Source organism: Peromyscus maniculatus, chromosome 10 (genome assembly GCF_049852395.1).
Source record: "Peromyscus maniculatus bairdii isolate BWxNUB_F1_BW_parent chromosome 10, HU_Pman_BW_mat_3.1, whole genome shotgun sequence".
Taxonomy (NCBI): Eukaryota; Metazoa; Chordata; class Mammalia; order Rodentia; family Cricetidae; genus Peromyscus; species Peromyscus maniculatus.
The window spans coordinates 15,329,621-15,355,715 of record NC_134861.1 but is presented as its reverse complement, the minus strand read 5'-3'; the positions used below and the strand labels follow the sequence as shown (position 1 = coordinate 15,355,715).

The window sequence follows — 26,095 nt, the reverse complement described above, 5'->3', positions numbered from 1 at the left end:
TTAAGTTTCATAAGGGACAAAGACAATAAAAGACAGTTGTACCGAATCAATAGTGAATGCATTTTCACTTTAGTAATTCCCATTCTTTTTCAGTTTGTTTGATGACTTCTAGGAAGACTATTTTAAAAATAAAGACAATCATCATCACTTGTCCACAGTATTTTACATACAGCCATCCGTTATTTTGCTGTCACTATAGTTGGTATCTGGAATGTCCCCTAGACCCATGGTTCAAAACTTGGTCCTCAGAGTGGTACTTTTGGGTGGTAGAATCCAGTGGAAGGAAGCTACGTTGTTACAGGTGCACCTTTTGAAGGGATATGAAGATTTCCCACCCCCTGGTTCTCTCTCTGCTTCCTATCATGAGGTAACAGAACAAGCCTCCGCAATCACCAGCTTCCACCATGAAGAACTGTGCCACCATAGGCCCAATGCAACAGAGCCCTGCAGCCACAGGGTGAAATTCCTGAAACCATGAAATAGATAAACCCTGTCATTCATTACTTTGCTGTCAGAGTTTTCAGTTGTCACCTTGACATAGCTGGGAAGAGGGAGGGTCAATTGAGGAATTACCTTCATGGCACTGCTCTGTGGGCAGATCATCGATAGGGACTTTTTCTTAATTGCTGGTTTATGTAGTAGGGTCCAGCCCACTGTGGGTGGTTCCATCCCTAGGCAGGTGGGGCCTGGGCTGTGTTAAGAAAGGAAGCTGAGCAAGCCAGAGGGAGTAAACCAGTAAGGATCATTCTTCCATAACTTCTGCTTCAAGAGCCTACCTCAGGTTGCTGCTTGAGTTCCTATCCTGACTTCCCTTAGTGATGTACTGTGATGTCAAAGATTAAGCCAAATAAACCCTTCTTTTCTCCGAATTACTTTGGGTCATGTTTATCACAGCAGTGGGAAGCCAGCTAGGACAACTGCATATCTCAAGTATTGTGCCCATGTGATGGAAAAGGCAATTAACGGAGTTGTTAAACTTAAATCTCATTACTTTAACTGATAATTTAGTTGTTATATAATTGGTCACATGGACAGCTGGTAGTGATGAATGTGAACACGCAGCCCGTTCTGCTTTGTCAGTTAACATCATAGCCAGCTAGGAGGAGGAACGGCTGTTTGGTGGGTGTGATGGCTTGAGGGGACTTTGGTTTTGCTTACTAGAGACACGGGAGCCCGTGCTTGTAGACCTGCCACACGTGGACTTTGGTCAAGAGAAGGCCCATTCTGCACTTCATTTGATAAAGCTAGAGTTCGCAGTCATACCCAACCCCGTGCAGAGAGCATGAGCCTCCCTTCAGGGCTGGGTCTGCTGGCTTCTGCTACTTGGACGCGTGAAAACTGCAGGATGGTCAAAGTGTAAAAATAAACGTAGAGTCTTCACTGAGAAGCAGAAGTAGGAAGAAAGGAAAATGTCAAGTAAGAATATAAAAGCTGTGGCAAAAATGTGGGTGTGTCTTGCTTGGAGAAGTGAGATTGCAAATGTGTTTCATTAAGAAAAATGTAGTTGAAAGGAGTCACATTATCTTTATATAATTCAGATGATCTACTCTTGAAGAATTTGAGAAAGTCACTTTTGGATTCCTTGGTCTGCCCTCATTGAAAGTGTCATTTGGTATATAAAAATAGACTCATGTTGCCCTTTCTTTCCAGGGTTTTATTCTGTGGAGCACATGATGAGGATATATTTTGGGGAAGGCCCTGTGCAGGTTAAGCAGCAGAGTCTCTGTGCTCGTTGTTGGTTTTCATGTATTCTTTTCTCTAGCAAAGATTCCATTTTAGGTTGCAGGACTCCTGTCTCCCTTTGGTTGTCTCCTAGAACTCGCGCCTTCCTCTCACCATACTGTTAATCCTCTGGGTCACCAAGAGCCCAAGAGAGAGGAGAGGCATACAAATTGGTTGAAAAGTTGCCTCTTTAAATTTACCGGATGAGCAGAAAGGCAAACTCACATAAATAGGCATCCCACTTTCATATTTAGGAATCGTAATCCACCCATTTTATTTTACTGTATATTAGAAACCTCAGACAACTGAGCTTCTGCCTAATCAACCTGGTAAAAGCTATTTTTTATTGAACTTTCATTTGTAAGATCCCTATAGCTGTGGCAAGAAAAATATGTAACTTTCTTTCAAGATAAATATATATACACATATACATATATGTATACATTTCTTTCAACACACATAATACACACACAGATACAAACACACACACACACACACACACACACACACACACACACACACACACACACACCATCTTCCATCTAGCTGCCTAAGATTGTCTCAAGTTTAAAACTGAGGAAAATGAATCTTTATTTTCTGTACAGCAACACTCCCAAAGGAGGAATAGCCTTATTTACCCTTTATCCCAGAGATCAAGAGCCTCAAGAGGCCTTGTACCAAAGGCCAGTGGGGGTCTTTGAGAGGGAGAAGAGAAGACGATCCCCACAGCCTGCAGATATCAAGGCAATTCGATGCTAGCAAGAAGACATATGGCTCTGAAGGAACTGGACCCCAAGCTCACTGTATTTCTAGAGTCAATTCCAGTTGGGAAGTAATTTGAAGGACTTGTTGTTGGGTGGTGTTGATGTTTCAAATCCTATGATTTTGCAGCATAGACAAGAAAGAAGGAATGTGGTGTTCTTAATTTAGTAATCGAGGGCATGGACTATGCAAGTTCCGATGATATTCATAGGTGTCCACTGATCTTATAAGACACCAAGGCCCACAGATCTGATGTGCTTCTGGTTTGTAGAAATGCCAGTCTCAGTTAACTGTGAGGAGCTTTTGTGATGTGCTGGACCCTAGTGGCACTGACATGAAACAGGTGCACAGTCCCATCTAGATCATTCTGTGAAAACCCTGGAATTTTTCTAATATTCTCTGATATTTATCATGTAGTTTAGAAAGAATAATTAAAATGCACTTAAGTTGTCTAAGACAAACAAAATGTCTGTTTGCCCATGTCCTACCTTGGAAGAAGTCAGCAGGTATGGCAAAGTGTTCATAACTGGGATATCTGATCAAGTCAAGGACGATCTAGAATAACAACCACCATAACTTTATTTCATAAACGTTTTAGTGATGTATTAATCAGCCTTCAGTGCATTTTTTTTGATCCAGTGCCACACGTTGTGCTGGGCTGTGTTATGTACAGATATCAGTCTGTCCCTATCACTGCTGGAACTGAGAGCTGGGCCAAAGTATGCAAGGGTGGGGCCGAGATAATTTCTGAGATGTGTGCCAGGGACTTGGTTCACTCACGTAGCTTTGAGCAATGCCTCATGACTGAAGATGGACAGGGAAGGGTCTCAGGAGACTTGGAGGAGTGGAGTTATTAGGTACCCTGCAGCCACAGTTATCATGAGGTCCCAAGCTGGCCGAGAAAAGCAGAGCTGTCCTTACTGTTGTAGCTCCTGCCTGGACAGAGTGAAGATTATCTGTCACTTTCTGCCAGATTATACATTGAAATGTTTCCTTCTGAACATGGCCCCTCTTTTTCGAATAGGGAATTCAGATATTAGATGGTTCTTCGTGAAGGTTAGGGTGTTTGAGTTTTCTTTTCTTGTTTCAAATTCATGGAATGATAGTTTTTATTTAAGTGCTACTAAATATTTTTGCTTAAAATTAAATTACTATGTGATATAACTGATTATTATTTTTATTTAATATTTACAATAATCTTTGTTATATTGAGAATTAACCTTCTCGGTAATATGTCTTTTGTGCCAAAATAACTATCTTACAAAATTGTAAGTTACTCTGCAGGCAAGCTTTGTTTTTTCATCTAACTTTCTTTTGCATAATTTAGTACCATTAATAATTGCTTTTAAATGTCCACATTTGAATCCTGCAATCCTACAAGCTGCCTTCCTTACTTCCTATCACTTAATCACATGCTTTCTTTCACTTTAAAACTTAAGTGTGTTTCTTATCATCTCTAATAGACTGTTAGCCACTAAAAAATCTGAGACCATATAACATTTGTATCACAGGTTGTCCAGTCAATCTTCCAAAAATAACAAAGTCCTAAATAGTCACCCCTCCATATCCACAAAGGGATTGGTTCCAGGACCCCCCAAAATACCTGTCTGTAGATGCCCAGGCCTCTTACCTACAATGACATAGTCCTTGCCCAGAACCTATGCAGTGCTCCAATAAAGCTTAAGTAATCTCTATATGACTTATAATGCCTACTACAATGTAAATTCTATATAAGTAGGCCTTTTATGGTTTAGATAATTGTGATGAGGAAAAGGTCTATTCAGTACAGATGCTATTTTTATTTTGAGAAAGGGTCTGGTTATGAAGTCCAGGTGGACTTGAACTTGAGTCCTCCTGAGCCTGTACCTACTAAATGATGGGATTGGTTCCAGTCAGGCACCATCATGCTGCCTCAGTGTAATTAAAAAAAAAAATGTTTTCACTCTGCATTTGATTAAACTCATGGATGTAGCACACCCATATTCAGAAAGTCGATTTTCCATGTTTATGAATTCCGTGCTCTTTGCATGCCGTTTCTATGGGAGTAATTAATTCACTTGGCAGTTACTCCTTGAGCTTATATTTTCAGCTAGCTAATCTTGACTGTTCTGATTGGTGCAGAGTTTGGTGAGAAGACAAAGCTTATGCCACTTGGGACCGAGTTGATCAGAGCACATGTTGCAGAGCTCTGGGGAAAGTGTCGAGAAGAAGCACAGAACTGATATCCTAATTGGGAGGTTGCAGAAATGGCTTCTCATTCTCACAGGAGTGGGTGGAAATGAAGAGGAGGTGAGGGTTAAAAAATATAAGGTGTTTAAGGACTAGCTGAAGTTTTTGTTGCACTCTGTTAGAGGTATGAGAGCAGGGCAGAGACAGACTCTAAGGAAGAATGAGGAAGAGGGGCCATCTTGGGAGGGGACATTGTATGTAACCATGATAACTTCCTACAGACTGACCAGGCCAGGTGCAGAGGTAGAAGTCTGACTTTTAGAGATGCTGAACCAGTAGGGGGCTTTTTTTTTTTCTTTTTCCTTCCTGGGCCCTGCACTCCCTGCATAGAATTGCTAAGCTCTGTTGATGAGAGCTTGAGGGTTAGCTCTCAGGAGAAGATCTCGGCAGAACTCTAGTGGTCAGTAAGAGGTTTGGCGGGCATAGGAAGGAGCAGCCAGGAGACCTTGCATGTCTTTGGAAGTCATTAAGTATGCATTTGGAAGGAGATCCCATTTCTTCCAACAGTGAGTGCCCCGAGACACGCCAGGGAGAAAGCTAAGGGAACGCAGGGTGTGGGAACAGAAGCAAGTGGCTTCAACAGAAGCTCACCCCCGCCCCCAGGTCTGACCTGTTGTGTGTGGGAGAGAGGACTCAGTTTGCTAGGAAGAAATCAGTCATCTTGTACACCAGGAGAAGACAAGTCATTATTTTACCCACTACCCCAATATGCTGTCAGTTCTGTAGCCATTTCAAAGACACTGCCCCTGCCACTTGGCTGGTGTCCTCTCCTGCAACCTCTCCTGCTTACAGAGTTTCATTATTTTTCCTCTAATACTCATGCTATTGAGAACTCTATCTCTTGAGTCAGCAAACTTCTTTCCTCATCATCCAAAGAACACAGCTCTGGGGATGCAGACCATGATAATGACACTTCTATGTCCTTGTGACCGCATTAATGCATTGGTCTGTTATCTCTTCAAAGACTCTGTAGCTGTCCGGATCTTGAGATATTTCATGAATTAAAGTTTGGATCACTTCAGAGGACTTCTCTATCCTGAGGGGAAGGCCCCCGCCCGATTGGTGACGGTATCTACCCACTCTGAAAGGAATTAAATGCCTCAACTCTTGGACATGCTGGTGAAATCTGTCTACCAGACTTCCCTGGGATTGGATCTCATCTTTTCTTTTTACTGGAGATCAAGCCAACAGATCTAAGGGTCATTCTTCCAGCGAAGCTTGAAAGCCCTAAGTTTCTGGTATGGGGGTTTAGTGATTTTTCTCCCTGAAAAAAAATAGTCTTTTTATCAGCTGTAGGGTTCCATCCCTGCCCAGATGAAAGGCCTTGTGAAGAGTTTTCTTGGGAGATCTCCTGTGTCTTATCCAGGATCTGCTGTTCTATACCATAATTGCTCCAGGTCTGAATTCCCGTTCTAGTTTAAGTCACTTGTTGACAGGAACTGGGTTTCTCTATTTTTAGGACTTCCCAACCCTTCTTGTGAAAGCAGCAAGCCTCAGTTTTTCTATCTGTTAAGTCAGGTGACAGCTCCTGTGTGGGTTGCCACAAAAGACCTCGGAGTTTCACCGGAATGTTAGTTTTCTTCAGTCTTGGAGGACCAAACAGAGTAAGGCTAAGCCTCTGCTTATGTAAGGGAGGGGACACACTTGAAAGCATAACAGTTTCTGGTTTTCCTACATAAGAAAGGTATGGGGGTGGGATTTTGGCTCAGCATACTGAAGTGCCCTATCTATGGGAAGAGTAGAGAGAGTAAAAGGTGAGACTGGATTGGGCCTGGGAAAAGTAGAGGGAGCTGGGTAAGAAGAGTGTACACTTTTGCTGGAACTAGAAGCCAACCCTTCCCCATCCCACTGTTTAACCAAGTCTGTGGTTCCCCTTCCTTACTTGATAGCTGGTTTGGGGGTTCTAGCAAGGGGGTGCAGCTCTTCCTATGTCCCTGACCTGAAAGCAGTGCTACTGCATTGGAGAAGGTTGCCCTTTTTAATTGAACAGACAGCTCTAGGAAGCATCTACATGGAGGGGTGAGGGGAAGGAGTGAGTATTTTGTAAGGTTTAGAGAATGACCCATGACAGTCATATTTGGCCTTTAAATGAGTGAGTTTATGAAGTACATAAACAAGTCAAAGTCAAAGAATAAATGATAAGAGATGGCAAACAATCATGGTGTCCAAAGCATCCAGCAGAAATCAGTTGGGGGAGGCCTGGTGAGGCAGTCGTTCATAGTCACTGGCCGAGTCCCAGGCAAAGTAGATAGTATCCCCTTGGGTAGAACTTCCAAGTAAAAGAACAAACAAGAGCTGAAAGGTAACCTCATCAAACACAGGTTTACAAACATCCTGCAGAAAACAGCCTGGAGGAAGCTCCCTCCAGTCAAGAAGCTAGCTGCTGTTCTTCCATGGCAGGGCACCAGCCAGACTACCAACAAGGGAAGGACAGAGACCATCAGCCAAGGGCACGCCCTGTTCCATGTCCCCACCTGGGCCATGGAGGTAGACCTCCAAGGAGAGGAGGCCAAGAGCAGGAGCCGGTGCTTCGCTAGCCAGGTCCCGTGACTGTGGAGTTCATGGTGGGAGCAGGGGATTTAGCCCAGGCTTCATGTTTCCCTTCTGAGAAATGGGGCCGTTCGGGTAGTGCATAGAGCCTGCTTCCAGGAGAGAGGAGTGACAGAGACATAACTGTTAGTCCAACTCCCCATAATGCAACAGTGTCCCCTTCAATTCCAGTTTCCAAAACTGAACCCCCTGCCCCAGAACTGAAGTCTGGGTAGTAGGGTATACTGAACTAACTAGCCAATTTGAAATAATGTCCTCCTGAACATTTATCCAGTTTCATCCCAGGCTACTTGATCACTGCCAGCTACATCCTCTGGAACTACCTAGGCATTCTAATGTTAAATAGTAGGTAATTAGGAAACCACCAGAAGTAAACTGCACAACATATAACTATAAAAATGGAAAACAAGCCACAAGAGTGATTGGCGAAAATAAATATAAACAGCAATTAAGTTATTGAACATACCAGAATGAATGTTTACAAACCTAATTAAAATGAAATTTGTCAAATTTGGGAAGCATAACCAATTTCCAATTATGTCTTATCATCACATTAGCCCCAGAGGAGATATGCTGGCTGAATCGGCACTCATTTTAGATCCAAAATTTTACAATGAAATTAGCAGTTTTTATGTGAATCCACTCCCGGAGCTAGCAAGGGTAGAAGTCAGTATGTCTCCTGTCTCAGGAAGAACAGAATGCCTGGCCCAGAAGTGAGGAAAATATTGAAGATAGTCATTTGCTTTCAATAAGCCACATGGTGTAGTTCCCTCCCTCTCCCCCCCAATCAGTGGGAAAAAAATAACAGAGCTGTATTAAATTCCTTCTAACAAAGCATGAAGAAAAGTGGAGTGGGAATCTTAAGATAAAGATGCCAGAACCAGGAGTTAAATAGGAAGTCATCTACTCTGAAACACATTGTGGCTCCCTGCTGATAAGCCAGCTCTCTTTCTACTTACTTTTGTAAATAACTGAAAAGCAGGGAAATCTGACTACACAGCTTTCCACACAACTAGTAACTGATGGGAATTGAACAGAGCTCAGAGAAGTTCTCAGGAAAATGAAGCCAGCTCCCTGCACCTGGGGCTAGGGACTCATATAACACAGTGGGTCAAAGAGACAAATGTCCACGTGGTCCACATCCATGTCTTAGGGACTTCCTTGTTTCTAGGCCGGCACTCTTACACACAATGTCACATGCTAACAAACTTTTGTGTATTTGTTCTAAAACCAGCTAGACCTGTGTATAAATGTACCTACAATTTAATCAAATCACCTTATAATCTCATTTCTGCTGTTGTTTTAAACAGAGCTTCCACTGCCTAAAATAGACACAACACGCTTCCCCCCCCCCCCTCCTCCCGGGGTTGGGGATGGGGAGACATGCTATAATCCAAGATACCTCCAGTAAAAACATCAGAGAGAAGGGACAGTGTGAAAACACAGCAACCCAGAGCCACTGTGACTCCATATGGACATTTTCTGAACAAAGAGCCAAGTGCTGAGTGCCTTTTAATTCTCTGTTGAAAATATGACACTTGATAACCTCACTGTGACTGTTTCTAAAATAGGGACTGGGCCTCACAGCAGATGTCTGGGCTGATGAAACCTGAGCTGAGTGGCCCCACAGGCTCTGTGGGAACAGGCAACACAGCCTCTCTGGCTTTGTCCACCCTCTCAGAATTCCTGCAACCTACCCCCAGGACTTAGAACTGTGCAGAGATGCCAGACCGTGGACTCCAGCTCTACACTCCCACTTCCCAGATGACACCTGCAACAAGAAGTCTAAGCAAAGAACACTAACAGTGACAGCATAAACAGAAACAAACCTTGAAAACAGTGTGATGATTGCCCATCATTGGAACTGACTGATCAATTGGCTGAGTCCTAGGCATGGGCCTGTGAGAAGCATTGGTCTTCCTGGCTTGTTAACAATAGAGAAGGAAGAGAGAGAGAAGGGATATTGTAAGATGGTTTTGGAAAAATACTTTGTGGTATTTGTTTGTGTGTTATCTGCACCCGTGAATCCCAGGGGCCTTTGTCACTGAGCTCTTGGGATGCTCCAAGCCTGAAGGTGTATCCTGTCTGCTGACCTCGCCCTGTTCAGCCCTACATAGGTCGCCAGGAATCCCACTTGTTTGTGGGGTAACTGGAGAAGCACCAGGTAAAGAGGGCAGTCTGATGTCCTATCTTTTCTGTAGTGTGATATCAGGGGATGAGACACCTGTTGCTGTTTTCCAGGGCTCTCCAGTACAAGCACATTCCTAATTTCTAATGATGGGATTCTGAGTCAGCTCTTAGATTTCAGGAGGTGTGTAACACAGACTGCTTCATTTTTCCACTGTGTTGCAGGGTCATTTCTGAAGGCTTAGGCACCAGGAACTTTGCTTTGGCCATGGACTTTGAAGATTAGATTCCTGCAGTCTCTACTTGATCCCATGGTAAAGGGGTGGCCATTATCCCTATCATACAAAGGGGAAAGAGAAGCAATCATAGCATATATTGTTAGGCCATGCATGTTCCTGATAGTACTGAGATTTGAGCCCAATCAATGTTAACCTTTCCCCATCACTTCTTAAAGGTCTTCTTCACCTTCTTGTCTCCCACTGCAAGACACTTTTACAGTCTGCCCTGTGACTTTGTTCTCTACTAACTCAATGGAGGTTAAGAGGGATTGGCAGACCATGAAACCTGGAGCCTACTCTGTGTATAGAACCACTAAGGTTCTTGTCATGGATGATGCAGGGAATGATGGATATAACATTGGAGTTTTAGATCAAACAGAACAATCTGGACCAAACAGGGAGTGAAGACTCAGACATTTGTATCATGGAGGAAAGCTAGATGGAGATTTTCTAGAAAAGATACATCTTTGGCTTGAGATGGGACTTGGGGGTTGGTGAGCCAGATAGGTGGTAGAGATTTCTTAGGAGTCTACCCTAAGAGTCTGAAGGTAAGAGGAACAGCCAGAGCATCTGTAGCTCTAGAGACGTGGGAAGTGCCTTGGCAGCATTGAAATAAATTTGGATTTGGGAGAAGAGTAGAAGGATTTTGTTGAATGTGAGGAGGAAGAGGAGAGGAGAGTGTGGGTTTGAACCCTGAGCAGAAGATGAAGTACTGAAAGAGACAAGAGGCTCCTTGGGAAGTTCTGCTCTGGATATCCTTAGGGGCTAGGGTGCTACAGACGTGGATCCTCATGGTGCCTGTATATTCAGGGTCAGGGGGTGTTTCAGTATGCTGGGTGTTTGTTGTGAGGAAGAGTGGAGGAGATGGCCTCTCCTCGGGGATGCCAGAGGCCTACTCTGTACTTTCCTAGGTCTATTTTGGAAGTGGCCTTTGTCCCTCGGAGATGAGAGAGGCTGATCACAACTGTGGAGGTCGTCAGCCAGGCATGGTGTTGATTCTGGTTACACAGCAGTGGACATGGAGATGAGGGGAGCAATCAAAGATGGAGGAGAGCTGGAGAGGATGGCCAGATTCCCAGATCCCGAAACCTGCTGTGCATTCATTGGGGTCCTTGAGCCCTTGACTGCAGGAGAACTGAGAGTCCACCAGGCTCACAGACATAGCTGCTTGCTTGTGTCCTTGGCATCAGCAGCAGCCTTTGTGATTCTGGGACAGGACTGTGAGTGGAACAAAACATATCTTTCCGACTCTAAATAAATAAATAAATAAATAAATAAATAAATAAATAAATAAATAAATAAATAAATAAACAAACCATCCCTTAAAGACAGACTACCAAGAAATAACAAGCTTCTGGTTGCATAGCTTTGAAAAGAAGAAAACCCCAAACTCCTTCAGGAGAAGGTTCAACATCATGGCTGAGAAGATGATAGGAAGGATTGCTATATCCAAATTCAATAAAGCCTAAGTGCATACGGCCAGCTGGCAGTGTTAGGAGAGATGACTCATCTCTCCAAGAATACTTAGGCATCTTCCCCACGGGAACGCCTGTGCACCCACACTGCCAACTCCCAGAGGTCGGCACACGCGTTGGGAGGAAGAAGCGGGTGCCGCCAGACATCCTCCTTCCATAGGAACTCCGCTCTTCCTCCTGCATCACTTCTGTGCTCTCCTCTATGCTTTTATGGGTTTCAACGGGGGAGGGGCGAGCGGGACAATTCCATTGATGTCATTCTGCAAAGGGCCTTGGGAGGTTTTTGCTGGGAACCCAGGCAGCAGCATTCTTCCCCACCTGTGAAGCACTACATCAGGTGGCCCTCATAAAAATGTCACTGTGCTCCTCCCCCAGGCCTGACTGAGCCCACTGGAATCTTTCCTTTAGCTCCTGGGACTGCACTGACTACCATAGAAAGCACATGCTCACTTTCTATGTAGGGTGAGTTAAGTCCCCTGGCCCGGGTAGGGAACAGCCTGAGATGTATGCATGTGTTGGCTAACGGTTTGGCAATTAGTACCAGTTTTCTCCCCGTTTACCTCATTTCATTTGTTAAGAGTGTTCAAACCTCAGTAAACTAGCATTGGCTTGTTTTTGAAAGTGGATACTCCTTTTCTGTGATATTCAACAATACAACTCTAGCTTTTATCTGCTCCTCAGAGCAGGAGCTGCCGTGCTCAGCCGCAGGGTGGAGTGTTTGCTGATAGCTAAGTCATGCACGCTACAGGCTTTCTTAACTCGATAGGAGTTCAGTAATAGCTATGAGACCCAGCTCTCAAATGTTCCTCTTTGAGTATGTACCTGATGTCTGGTGAGATATCAGCATTCCCATATGTACTGGTCCCTGGGTTTAGAGGTTGGTCAGACCTAATAGCTTTTGTTACTGTGCTGCAGAGAATCCTATCAGGAAAGTCAATCTTTTTATGGTGAGTTGCTGAAAGCTTCCTCCACCCTAGGTCAAAACTAAAATTTTATTGTGAATAGCATTTCTTAGTTTTCAGTAGGTTTGCTGCGTAAGTGAGCTTTTCATTGTGCATCTGGAAGAATAGGCTAATGTTCTGCTCTTACACAGATAAAAGGTTTTTCTTTTAATCCCAAAGAGTGAAAATCCGTGTGGTTAAGTAGTAGTCATTGATCATTGCCTGTCCCCGTAGGAGTTAGTTCATAACAATGCTCATGCCACCACTACCTGGTAAACCTCCGCATTTTCTGTTCAGCTCTTGGAGAAACTGAGGCCTACAGATTACAATGGTTTGTCCAAATAGAGCCACCTGCTGGAGGATGCACAGTACCTCAGAGACTTGCTGGGTCTGACCTGAGAGACTTAGTGAATCTGGAGTAGGGCGCCATGCCCAGTACTTCATTTGCACTTATGAGAGGGTATCCTGAGGCTGACTGTTTCCCTGAAATGAAGTATTTTTGCGGGTAAACTTGCATCCCTGCATCCAATGAGCAGTGAGCTAGACAGCGCCTCTCAGCAGCTCTCTTGCAAGCCATAGTTTGAATGTGGTCTCAGCCTGTCTGTTTTATAGATACATACTCTAGGCCGCGATGATCTGGATCTTGGATGTCTTCTTAGAGTTAAGTTCTGTTTTGAAAGGCAAGGACAGTTGTGAAAGCTTTGCCAGAAGTTTCTTGATTTATCTTTTCTATCATTAGAAGATAATCTTGTCATAGGAGCAATGCCCTGAATTTTGGGATTGCTGAGCCCCCAGAGAAGGTCTTACAGGGTTTCTTTTCTTGGGTCCCTGAAAGACAACCTGTTTTGCAAAAACCATGTTTACAGGAAGAAGATTTGGTATGTCTTGTTTTCAAGAAATTTTCCAGCTTTGGTTATGTTGCCGGAGGGCTTCTCTCCAGGTTCCCCAAGCCCCGCAGTCCCACAATCCACATATAAAATAATCACTCAGACGCTTATATCACTTATAAACTGTATGGCCGTGGCAGGCTTCTTGATAACTGTTCTTTTATCTTAAATTAACCCATTTTTATAAATCTATACCTTGCCACGTGGCTGGTGGCTTCCCAGCGTCTTCACATGCTGCTTCTCCTGGCGGTGGCTGCAGTGTCTCTCCTCCTTCTTCCTGTTTCCCCAATTCTCCTCTCTCTTTGTCCCGCCTATACTTCCTCCCTGGTCACTGGCCATCAGAGTTTTATTTATATAGAGTGATATCCACAGCACTTCCCCTTTCTTCTTTTTTTTTAAAAAGGAAGGTTTTAACTTTAACATGGTAAAACTACATATAACAAAACAATTACCGAGCAAGAATTATAGTTACAATATTAAAGAAGATGTCTTATCTATCTTATATTTGTGAGTTTAAGGTTTTATAGCTAACTTATCTTTTATCATAACTGAGGAAATTATAACTATCTAGTTTTCAACCACATCAAAGACCTGAGAAGGAAGAAAATGGTACCTGAGAAATGGTAGATGGATGCAAACAACTTTCGGGAATCTTGCAAGAGTAGACCAAGACAGCTGGCAGCCTGGACAGTCACCTAATGTTTCTCAGCATTGTTGGTGCATTCAAATTGGCTATAGGCCTAGAGTATCTGACAGACCATTTCAGAAGCAGGAATTCTGAGAGACCATCTTACCCTGTCTTGGCAGAGTACAGTGGTCGCTTTCCTTGTGTCCCGCTTGTCCAGAAAGGACAGCATTGCATTTGTACTGTCAGCCATCAAGGCAAGGGCAGTTCTTTGCCCAGTAGGCCATTTTGTGCCAAAAGACAAACTTCCAAATGGAAATGTCTTAGAAGCCCAACATTCTCTCGGGATCAATTGGTGCAGCCAGGAGCAATTGTGTCTCACGTCAACAGAATTTTAAGTTATTTAAATGCCATATTCTCTAGGTCTATGAAGTGTTTGAAGATTACCTATCTATCTGAAATATCTCTATGTATACCTAGAAGACTTAACTAACATGGCTACAAATATGATTATCATAGATGACTAATTATTAATCTATTTTAATTATCCATTACAATTTTAAATGAGTTACATAAACAATACCTCAAACAAGAATAGAAATATATATACAGTATAACAAAATTAATTCAAGTTTGTATCAATAAACTAAAATTTATACCAATGTAAAACATTTTAAACATAAACTAAAATCTATACCAATGTAAAACATTTTAAACAAGTTGTTCTTTAAAAGTAGGTTCATTAATCTACCCTTTTATCTTATCATCTCTATATATCTATATCATATCCCCTTTTCTTTTTTAGAAAGAGACCACATTTATAATCAACCTGTTTTAAATAAAAATATTGGTTTTTCTCTGTCCCACACCAGAGAGCTCTTCTGATTTGGGACACAAGAATCTCTTAACCATTTTTTTTTAAAGCAATATGTCTGGGTTTAGAGGGGGAGTGAGCCAATTCCACCTCTAAAGCCAGCTTGGTATATTTGGGAATTTGGGCGTAGCATCTCTTACTACTTCCTGCTGGAGGGGGGCGCTGTATCCTATGGGGACGCAAAAGAAAATTTTAGGCCTATGGGGTAGTCCTTGAGGCTGTATTGTGGGAGCCAGTTGCCTTGAAACCGTTCTGGATGTTGGATCATCTGGGCCATGGTGTCATCGGATATCTTTCAGGGGGTCTTGGCTGGTCAAACCTGATGTATCTTAATATGGAACAAATCCATAGCCTCTGGCTTTCTGTGGAAACAAAAGCAGAACCTCTTTTCCAAAGCAACATATCCTTAAATCCAAATTTTGAAGTCAAGTTACCTTTAAAATATACATATTGGTTTAATTCAACATCTTTTTTGATCAAATGTTTTTTTGCAGTTAAAAATCCCAAAGACAACACAATCCAGATTGTCTGTGTAATATTCATCTTTACGTGGCTTTTTACATTAATTTTTTTGTCTCTTTCAAGCCTACGTATATTTTACACACATTGTAAACGATATTATCTGAATCAGTCTTTTTGTGAGCCTATTGCTTTAAACTGCATCCTTCTAAGCCTGAAACAGCACTGTGGCTGCTGGTTCCGCCCACTTCAGCTTCCCAACATGGCAGTGGTACGTTTTCTGCCAGCTCTGGGAGTCATCAAGTCTCAGAAATAGTGGGTCTAAGCTTTTATCAAAGCAGCATGTAGCCCAGAAACCTTTTTTTTTTTTTTTAAATACTAGTAAAGACTAAATCTACTACACAGCATAATGTGCCTCTGGCGTCTTAGACCCCCATTCCCGCCATACTGCCGGTCAAACGCACACGCCGGGAACCTGCCAGTGTTCAAACCCACGTTTTGCGGCATCTAGCTGCTCATATGAGACAAGAAGCAGGAACCTGGTTTTGGCTCTGTTTAGAATTGGTTATTAAATATTCTCAGGTTTAAGGTGGAAACTCGAGCCGTTGGGTGCCATTTGTTGCCGGAGGGCTTCTCTCCAGGTTCCCCAAGCCCCGCAGTCCCACAATCCACATATAAAATAATCACTCAGACGCTTATATCACTTATAAACTGTATGGCCGTGGCAGGCTTCTTGATAACTGTTCTTTTATCTTAAATTAACCCATTTTTATAAATCTATACCTTGCCACGTGGCTGGTGGCTTCCCAGCGTCTTCACATGCTGCTTCTCCTGGCGGTGGCTGCAGTGTCTCTCCTCCTTCTTCCTGTTTCCCCAATTCTCCTCTCTCTTTGTCCCACCTATACTTCCTGCCTGGTCACTGGCCAATAGAGTTTTATTTATATAGAGTGATATCCACAGCAGGTTATATTTTCAATGGTGGTTTTGGCCCTAGAGGCATTGCGGAACCCTTGGGACTAACTGGGACCTGCCTCAGCTCAACTACCTGTCATCAGCCTGGGCATGTATTTCCATCTGTTTGCAAGTTCAGTTCTTTCTCCATTTCCTGAGGCAATTTAGCAAGTTCCTGACATTATGTCTGAGTCACATGGAGCCTTAACAGTGGGTACAGTTCTCAGGGGGCACCAGTTCTATTTACAAAGGTTGGCCATAGCCCTCATTAGAGAAGAGGATGTATCTGATTGTATGCTGGAAACCTTGTTGAAGGATGGCCCTTATCCAATCCCTTTCCCTGCAGGGCCTCCAGTGTGCTAAGGCAGTGCATAGGGCCTGCATTTCTACATTAGCTTGGGGTTGTTTGGTTTTGGAAAGCATTTAAGGCAGTGCAGTGTCCACAGCAGCTAGTGCAGTGCTCAGGGGTCAGCAACGCTGCAGCTGGAATTCTGACATTCTAGCTGTGTGCTTGTCTGAATGTTGATGCATCTGTTGGATCCTCAGTAGCCTCAGACCCGAGACAGGAAGCTTGTCACATGAAATTGCTGTTAGGATTGGATACATACAGTGTTTGGTTTGATGACTAGTTCCCAATTATTCAGGGAAACGATAGCTAAAAAATTGACTGTTAATGGATTATAGATGCAGGAGTTGGTGCTGGACATGAGGACGCCCCTTTACTTCTTGACCTGATTGTACTCTGGATTAGAGTGGGGTTCCTGAAATCCTTTGTATAAAGTTGAGCACAAGATGACTGATCACGGGGGATTTACTCTAGTAGCCACTCTTTGGGCCAGTGGCTTCTGAGTTGTCTTCCCTGGGCTTAGCACTGTCCTGTTGAAGTCCGTGGTTTCTTGGGATTGCTGTCTAGAGCTGTGGCTAGTAACAGACACTCAGACAGAACAGAGACAGCTCACTTTGCACTCAAAGGCTCCCTTCCAGGAGAAAGCAAAGACAGGAATCCAGAGACCTCCAGCAGAGAAAGGAAACCCCCATGTGCCTGCAGCATAAACAGATACCAATTTGCTTCATGGTGTGATTGGCAGGATGTGCCAGGTCTACCTGGTTCCACTAAAATGTCCTGTGAGCAGGTGCTATTTATATCTCATACTTGGCGTTTTTCAGGCGAGTTAGTGTCAGCAACCTATAACTCAATTTTCTAAATGGTCTTTTAATTTAAAAAACACCCAGAGCCAGATATTGGGGTAAATGCTGGAAGATCAGAGACATAAAGGAACAGGCCACTGCTTTGTCTTACCTCTAGGACTCCTTAGCCTGAAAGGGCTTCCTCAGCTGAAAGGTTTCAGCTGAAAAGCATTCCTCAGCCAAAAAACTTTAGTTCCTGTCTCCTCACACCTTATATACCATTCTCTGCCCAGCCGTATCACTTCCTTTTTAGTGCTGAGATTAAAGGAATGAAGGCATGTGTGCTTCCCAAGCAAAGGCATGAAATCTCAAGTGCTGTGATTAAAGGCGTGTGATTCCCAAGTACTGGTATTAAAGGTGTGTGCCACCACTGCTTGGTTGTTTCTCTCCTAGACTGAGTCAATCTCATGTAGTCCAGGGTGACTTTGAACTCACAGAGATCCAGACAGATCTCTGCCTCACGAGTGTTAGGATTAAAGGTGTGTGCCACCACTGCCTGGCCTCTATGTTTAATCTAGTGGCTTGTTCTGTCCTCTGATCTTCAGGCAAATTTTATTAGGGTATACAATATATCACCACATTTCCCCTTTTTGTCTAAAATAATAAAAGAAGTAACTAATATAAGAAAAACTATATACATAAGTATATACAATATAAACAGTCAAGAATTACATTAACAATGTCTAGTCCATTAACATTTGGCAGATTCAGAGAAATACTCCATTATTTATCCAATTTTTGTAAGTCCAAAATGTTGTACCTAATTCATTTTCTATCCTAACTTGTATTACCAACACAAAACTATCTTTTGATATCTTTCAAACTTATATACTTTATACCTCTTTAGTGACTTTCTTTTCTGAATTTATTAACAAGGAATACTATAACTATAAGTATCTAATCTTCAACTCCTTCAGAGACTCGAGAAGGAAATAATATTAACTGAGTAAGCAGGAAGTACATTTTGAAGAGACTTTCAAAAATGTAAGAAATGACAGAAACAACTGGCTGCCTGGACAGTCACCCAAGGTTCCTCTGCAACATTGGGGCATCCATCTTCGGTTTAGCATATCTAATAAACTTTTCTGTGAAGCAGGATTTTCTGAAGGGCCTTCCCACCTTGCAAGGTTTGGCAGTCCTTTCTTTTGTGTCCTGCTTGTCCATTTTGGATCACATACTGTCAGCAGTCCATTTGAAGCTACTTTCTTGCCCAGTGGCTAACTTGCCACAAAGAAAGTAAACTCCATATGGAGTTTCTTCAATACCCATCATCTTCTCTGAAGTAGATTGATGCTGCCAGGAGCAGGCATGTCTCATTGTCATTAAAAAAAAAAAAGAATCAATGTTATTAAAACATCTTAAATGCCATATTCTGAGGATCTCTGAAGTGTTTGAAGATGACATGTCTATCTAAAATATATCTGTTTGACCTTGAAACATACCTAATATGACTACAACTTCAATTGTAATAACTAACTACTAATTTTCATTTCTTTATATTCTAATAATTACTTTCAAGGACTAGCAATTTGCATTACATTGTTAAATGAGCTGTATAGGTACAACATCTTGAACAAGTGTAGAAATGTAAGTACAGTATATTCCAATAAAAATAATCTCAACTTTGTATCGATATACACAATTTTATACAATATAAAAAATCTAATCCAATGTAAAGTATTTAAAAATAGTAGTTGCTTTTTAAAAGTAGATTCAATAATCTACCATTTAATCTTATCATATTCATATTCTCTCTTTTTTCTTTTCAGAATAGATTCAATAATCTACCCTTTTATCCTATTATTTCTCTCTTTTTAGAGTAGATTCAATAATCTACCCTTTTATCCTATCATTTCTATATAATACATTTTTATATCATATTCCCCTTTCTTCTTTTATGACCAATAACAATTTTTAACCAACCCCTAAACAAAGACAAACATCCATAATCCATTTTTGTGGCATAGTTTTCTAGGCTACTTCCTACTGATTGGGGATGCTGGTAATCTTATGGGGACACAAAGAAAATTTTGGATTATGGTCAGGTCCTGACAAGAGTAGTGTGTGAGGCTGTATCATCTCAGCTAGCCATCTCAGTATTGTCCTGAGCAGTTTGTGGTCCAAAGCTGATGTTTTGGTGATGTTTGTCAGCTTAATGGTGTCATCATCATCCTGATGATTGTTGTTGTGGGGTCCCATCATCTTTTTTGGAGACTTCAAAGGTCACTGTTAGGCATGGTCATGGTTCATTGCAGAAAATCTTTTTCTTGCAACAAGTTTTCTGGGATAATTTGTCCTTTTTCTTTGGATGTCTCTTTTGTCCATTGTTCTTGAGATTCTTTAGCTTTCATTCTCCTGAAAGACAAAAACAAAACCCTTCCCCAACCCTAACTTTAGCGAGTTTCCAAATCTAATCTTTATCAATTTTGATTTATAATTTTGCCTTAAATTTTTGCTTTATTTTCTAAAGCTATTCTATCATCCAGAGTTGTATGGTTTCTTACAATAGGCCTTAGGTTATTTAATTGCTCTGAGAAGGAGTTTCTTCCATGATGACAGGAAATGACTGAAAGGAATTTGACATGGGGGCCTTTGAAAGGTCCCTCTGGGTGTTTTCTGCAGGCAAAGGCAAGGGATTACCTTGTCTGTCCCTTGTTGATCTACATTTGTTAGTCCAATATCTGCCTTTGCCACACCTTTTGCATAATCCAGAAGAGAGGGGTGTTCCATTGGGTTTATTCCTTGAAAAAACATTGTTTTAGGAACACCCTGTTTACAGTCCCTTTTAGGTGACCATGTTTACTGCAATTGAAACATTTGACATTACTATTTTCTTCAAACCTCTGGAAATCACCTCTCCTATCCAAGCATCATCATGAGTTTCAATATTTATTGTATCTCAGATCCATTCTTCCAAGGGTGCTGATCTTGCCTTTAACAGCATAATTACCCTTTTGCATTGTGTATTAGCATTTTCAAAAGCCAGAGATTCAATAATTATATGTCTAGCTTCTGAATTAGTATCATTCTATTTACTGCTGAAGTCAATCTTTGTAAGAAATCAGTGAAGATTTTTTGGGGGCCCTGTATAACTTTAGTAAATGACTCAATTTTCTTTCCTACTTCTTCAGTTCTGTCCCACGCATTCAAGGCTGCCATGTGACATAAAGCCAGGATGTGTGGTCATCGTATAAAGATTGTCTTTGTACATCAGCATAATCACCTTCTCCAAGAAGTTGGTCTTGGGATATTTCAAGACCTCTAGCCCTGCTTCATTGTTCAATGGTCTTAGCCTCATCCTTCCACCAGGTCCTCCATTGTAATTGGGGATCAGCCTCTAAGATTGCTGTAATAAAATCTTTCCAGTCTTGAGGGATAATTCTATTACAAGCTGACCATGAGTTTAACATCTGCTTCACAAAAGATTAGCCATATGAGACTATTGCTTCTTTGAGTCTCCTCAGATTTAGCATTTGCACAGGAGTCCATTCAGCTCATATCCAGTCTTGGGGATATCTATCATTTGGCAGTTCCTGTAAGGTTACTGGATAAATTAAGGTTGGCTGTTTGAGAGCATTAGGCAGTTTCTCTGTAACCTTATAATGCAATGTTGAGATTTCTTCTCCTTTAAATTCTTCTGTCTGGGTCTGAATATCTCTAAGATCTGTTTTAACAAGTTTTTCTAAAACTTTTATCTTGGCACTCATATTAAACAACTTTTTAAAATGATAAAATAGAAATGATCAAACAAATAATATTTATAATTTACATTACATAAATCACATCAACATTAATTATCCTCTCATTTAATTGTTCCATCATTAGACCATCTGTCATTTCATATTATCAAACAGGGACCAAACTCCCTCCAATGTAAAAATGCTTCCTAATTTTTAATGTGGGAAAAAAATTTTCTTTTAACTAATTTCTGCCTTTAAGAAATCTTAATTGACTCACCAAATCTGCTGACAGTGATGATTCAGATAATGGTGTTGCCACAGCCCAAAGAGGGGGCCCAAGGAAAGCAAAAAACCCACCAGGAGAGGAAGGAAGTGAAAGATCCAGCTGTCTGCACAGGGAAAATGTACAAAAGTGGCTAACTCCCGTGGTTTTGGGAGCTGAAAAAACCTACGGAGTTTGCTGCAGAGAGGCTGCAACCAAAACTTAGCCAGCAGGGTGGGGACTCTGGCCTTGTGTAGCTCTGGCCTGAGCCATAGACAAGCAGCTTTTTCGGGAATTCGTGCCCCAAAAGTTGGACACCAGATGTAACTCTAATTTCTAAATGGTCTTTTAATTAAAAAACAAACAAACAAACAAAAAAAAAACGGAGCCAGTATTGGGGTAAATGCTGAAATATCAGAGAGACAAGGAACAAGCCACTGCCACATCTTACCTCTAGGACTCCTCAGCCTGAAAGGACTTCCTTAGCCAAAAGGCTTCAGCTGAAAAGGGACTTTCAGACAAAAAGCATTAGTTCCTGTCTCCTCACATCTTTTGTGTCCTCTGGTCCTGGGTGGCTAAAAAGAATTTATGCCTGGTCTGGTGGTGGTGACCCACGCCTTTAATCCCAGCACTTGGGAGGCAGAGCCAGGAGATCTCTGTGAGTTTGAGGTCGGCCTGGTCTACAGAGCGAGATCCAGGACAGGCTCCAAAACTACACAGAGAAACCCTGTCTCGAAAAAAAAAAAAAAAGTATGCCTTTATGTCTGCAGCTGAAGGCTCTGATGGAAAGACAAGAGAAACACAAAGTAGATACCCTTTAGATGTTGGACTTGGGGCTATAGAGAGGTGGGAGAGGTGTGAATTTTCCCTGTTCAATTTATAGACCCTGGACTTCCTCATCCTGGGCCTCTGTAGTCTTGAGTGAAGGCCTTTGATCCCTTATGGAATTTGGATTTAATTCATCTGTCTGCACAGAGCCTAAAATTTGCAGTCTCTGGACCATTTAGCCCATGTCTTCATAGGTCCTCCAGCTTTCAGGGACCAGGTTTCAAGCACTCTTTTCTATAGTGAAAAAGCTATCAGAAATAAAACCCAGCTGGGAGCCATGAACTGATGGAGAAATTAGTAAGTACTCAGGAGCGGGGATGTAGGATGGTCCCACATCATTTGGAGCCACAACTGATGACTTGGAAATGCCAGAACTGTTTTCTTATATAATATACTTTTTTTCTAAACAGTTCCTGCCAGGGCACACCCACTGTTTTAACTTGGAGAGCTGGAAAGGAGTTGGGTTGTGTGTTAGTGATTCCTCTCCTAAAGAGCCCTGGCTGGACCTACCTGATGGCAGCTGAGCAGCACCTGCCCTGGATGTGCCCAAGAGGAGCCAGGCAAGGCCCTAGCCCTAAGGACTTCATGGCACTTGGGCAGAAGCTTGGCCTTCTCTCATGTGCTCCTATAGTCTTGAATCTTAGCTTCTGTAGATTGACGATTTGCATAGATCTTTGACAACCATCTACTTGGTAGCACTCATGAGGTTGTTCACAACTGAGTGAAGATGACTCAGAATATCTGTTTGAATAGCAGTGGTTCTCTCTGTATTGTTCAAAAGTGCAGGAAAATGGAATTTTCTTTTTCTCACTACAACTATGTTCTTTTGTTTGTTTGTTTTTGGTTTTCAAGACAAAGTTTACAAGTTTCTCTGTGTAGCTCTGACTGTTCTTGAACTTCATCTGCATGCCAGGTTGACCTTGAACCTAGAGATCTACCTGCCTCTGTCTTCTGAGTTCTGGGATTAAAGGCATAGGCCATCATACCCAGCTATGACTATGTTCTATGGAGGACATTCAGAGAAGCCATGCCAGCAAGCATGGAGAAGGGAAAAAAGATCTTTGCCCTAAGGCTGTGTACTTCACCCACACTAGAAACCTCTGCTCCCTAATGCACACATCCTTGACAAGCCTGACTATAAAATATCTGCATCAGTACATTGTCCCTGGTGGAAGATGAGTCAGGAGGGAGGCAGGGTTGAAGCCTCATCATGTTCCATGCATAGCCTGTTCCCTCTATCAGGATCCCCACCCGGGAGACTCATCATGTTAACCATGACCTCCTAAGTGACAGTTTAAAATCTCTGTCCGCCACTTCCTCTTCAGGCTCAGCATCCTTGCTTCATCTGGCAGCCTGCTCATCAAAACAGCCACCTGCTATGAACACAGGTGAACAAATACCTAGTCAAGCCTCTTTTTTCAGTTCTTCGGCATCTGGATCTAGCAGGACTTGTTAGTCACCTGATAATTCTAACTTTTAAGGAGTCCCTTTCCTGTCCCCTGCAGTGCCTGTGCTGCTGCATGTTCTCAGTAGCGGTGCACGGGTGTTCATCTCTATAGTATCCTAATGGCTACATCTCGTTGTCCAGTGAAATAAATGTTGTAACTATAATAATGCTATTTTAACATTTGATTACAGTCCATACATTTCAGCTGTTAGGATTTAGCTGGTCAGTGACAGGCAGGTGCAGGGCACACTTTCAGCTCCCTGTGGAGTTTCAGGCTGAGTGTAGAGAAGTGGAGACTCTTCATCTTGGTCATAGGTCTTTCCCCAGGCCTGTCACATCCAGAGATGAGCACCAGAAACTGTGGTCTTCCAGAGACCTGCACAGGACAAAGAATAGGGAGAGGGCAGAGTGCCATGAGGCTCATACAGATGGGGCTGCTCCAGACTACGGACCAGTTGACAGGACAGTTGGAGAGATGTGGGAGAGGTTGACGGCCAAGACTCCAAAGGTGTGGTTATCAGTATAGTCTGGTGGGGCAAAGATGTATGATGTCACTGAGATGGAAACCCCCTCCGTCACTGGAAAGGACACAGCTGACTTTGCTGTGACTGTGTTCAGTACACTGTCATGTTTCCTCTTTAACAGAAAGCACTAGAAATTATGTTGTGGTTTTTAAAGAATTCTGTTTTTCTTAAATATTGGCTGACTTGCCACATGTGCATACATGATGTGCACACGCACACACACCCCTCACTGTCCTGAGCAAAAAGCTCTACTCAGAGTACTCACAGCCTTTCAAGTTGTATCAGGCCATAGTCAATGGGCTTTCCCAGGTAGTTTGTGGGGTGCACTGTGAGGATCAGCCCTCAGATCATGATCCCTAAACACTGTGGAAGGAACCTTAGGGCGGTGTAACTGACTGGGAAAGAAGCTGGTTATGTGACTCTGGAGGTGTGAGGTTCATGACCACTGGAATCATGAACACGGTAGGGTGGATAAAGTGATATCACAAGGTATCTAGAAGATGGTGACGGGTTGCTTTTGCAATGAGTGAAGGAATGGATGACAGCCATCGCTTCACTATAATACTGTGCTCCTGCAATAGCACTGAACACTGGGCTGCTTCCTGCCTGACTCTGCTCTGCTAAATTGGAAAGGTATTTCTTCTCTAAAAATTACAATATAAATTTTGTCTAAGCACCTGTGGGAGGTATTTCATAGACTGGGCTTCTGGCTTGCAGTTAAGGCTAATTGGTGAATGTTTCTTTGTCTTCATGTTTTTAATCTCCAAAATGGATTTAACAGCTGTCCTTCAAAGAGACTCAAAAATACAGTGGTTAAAGTTTCAGACACTGCGTAAATTATCTGGGTTTGAGGGTAGCTCTACGTCTTTGTAATGCTGGGAGGATGTGCCCCTTTGTTATCTATAACATAGGAAAAGTCTTCCCTTTGAAAGTGGCACAGGTGGAAATAGGAGTTAATAAATAATGGGACTTCTGATACTAAGGATTTTATTTTTATTTTAAATTGTTTTTTCATGGTTTTGTCTTATGTAGCCCAGATTTAGCATGAAAGTTACTATATAGCTCAGGCTGGCCTGGAACTTGCTACCTTCCTACCTCAGGCTCTTGAGTGTGTTGGGGTTATATGAGTATACCGCTATTCCTGGATATTTTTTACTTTTATGTCTATGAATGAAAGGAAATAAGCAATAACAGTTAAAATATAGCATCATATACAAATATAATACAAATCTTATGTTTTTATTTTTTAAACTTAATTTATAATTACTTCCCACAGCAGAGAATAGTAACCAAGTGCCATTCCTCAGTCTGTGTTAACTATGATGGGGACATCTGGAAGCTTACAGCCTCTTCTGGATCCCATTTCCTGCTTGTTCTCATTTCTAAATGATGGCTCATGTTTTACAAGTAACACACATTACAGTAGCAAAGCACATGTCATATCTGGCATCGCCCACTGCTAATTGTTCACTGTGTCTTTCTAGACTGTTGTAGAGTCTGTTGCTAGAATGTAGCCCTCTCTAAAATGGTTTCCTAAACAACTATTTTGAAATTTTCTATTTTTTAAAAATTATTTTCAAAAACATCTGGTTTTGCTCATTGAATTATACATTTTTAACTATTGGTACCAATATACCAATATAAAATAATTTATTGATCTTTACTGATATGTCCTATTAGTTATTTAATTTACTGGTTGGTATGTGGTTAGATTGTCTACCATTAGAAATGATGTCATCATATCACATAGTATATGATGAGCTTCTTGAGAATCAATTTCTAGAAGCCTGTCTGATATCTTATAAACCTCATGCCAGAATGCCTACAGAAATTCAATTGGGCAATAGAGCTCAGGGTGTGTGAAGCACTCTCATCGCCTCTGTATGTGTCTTCTGGTTAGGGCTGTACAGGGTTGGGAGGAAGTAGGCACTGGGGCATCAGCTGGGTATGGTTCCTACCTCTGCCTGATATTGAGTGATTGTGGGCTTTTAATTAAGCTACAAATCAATCTGGGCTGCAAAATATTTTGAAATCTGGAAAGTGACTATTGGATGAATAGGTAGTTATTAAGCAGATTGTGATGGTTATTTGGTTCAGGGCATCCAGTATTACAGGTTCATAGATCCAGGCCCTCAGAGCTGGTCTTAGTTCCTGAGCTGGAAAAGGTGGACACGAGAGCTTTGCAGAAAATTAGGTATGACCACCTACTTGTTAGTGGTGAGCCAGCATGGAGAAAGGACCAGGCCAGCAAACTCCTCTGTACATGCCTACACCTTGACCAGGGTG

The 26,095-nt window shown here is 42.1% G+C and overlaps 1 protein-coding gene across 8 annotated transcripts in view; it reads left to right on the top strand.

Annotated features, from left to right (window-relative positions):
• The window catches only part of Cobl (cordon-bleu WH2 repeat protein), a 242,784-nt gene that overhangs the window by 57,947 nt on the left and 158,742 nt on the right, over window positions 1-26,095 (top strand). The gene's annotated exons all lie outside the window — the stretch shown is intronic.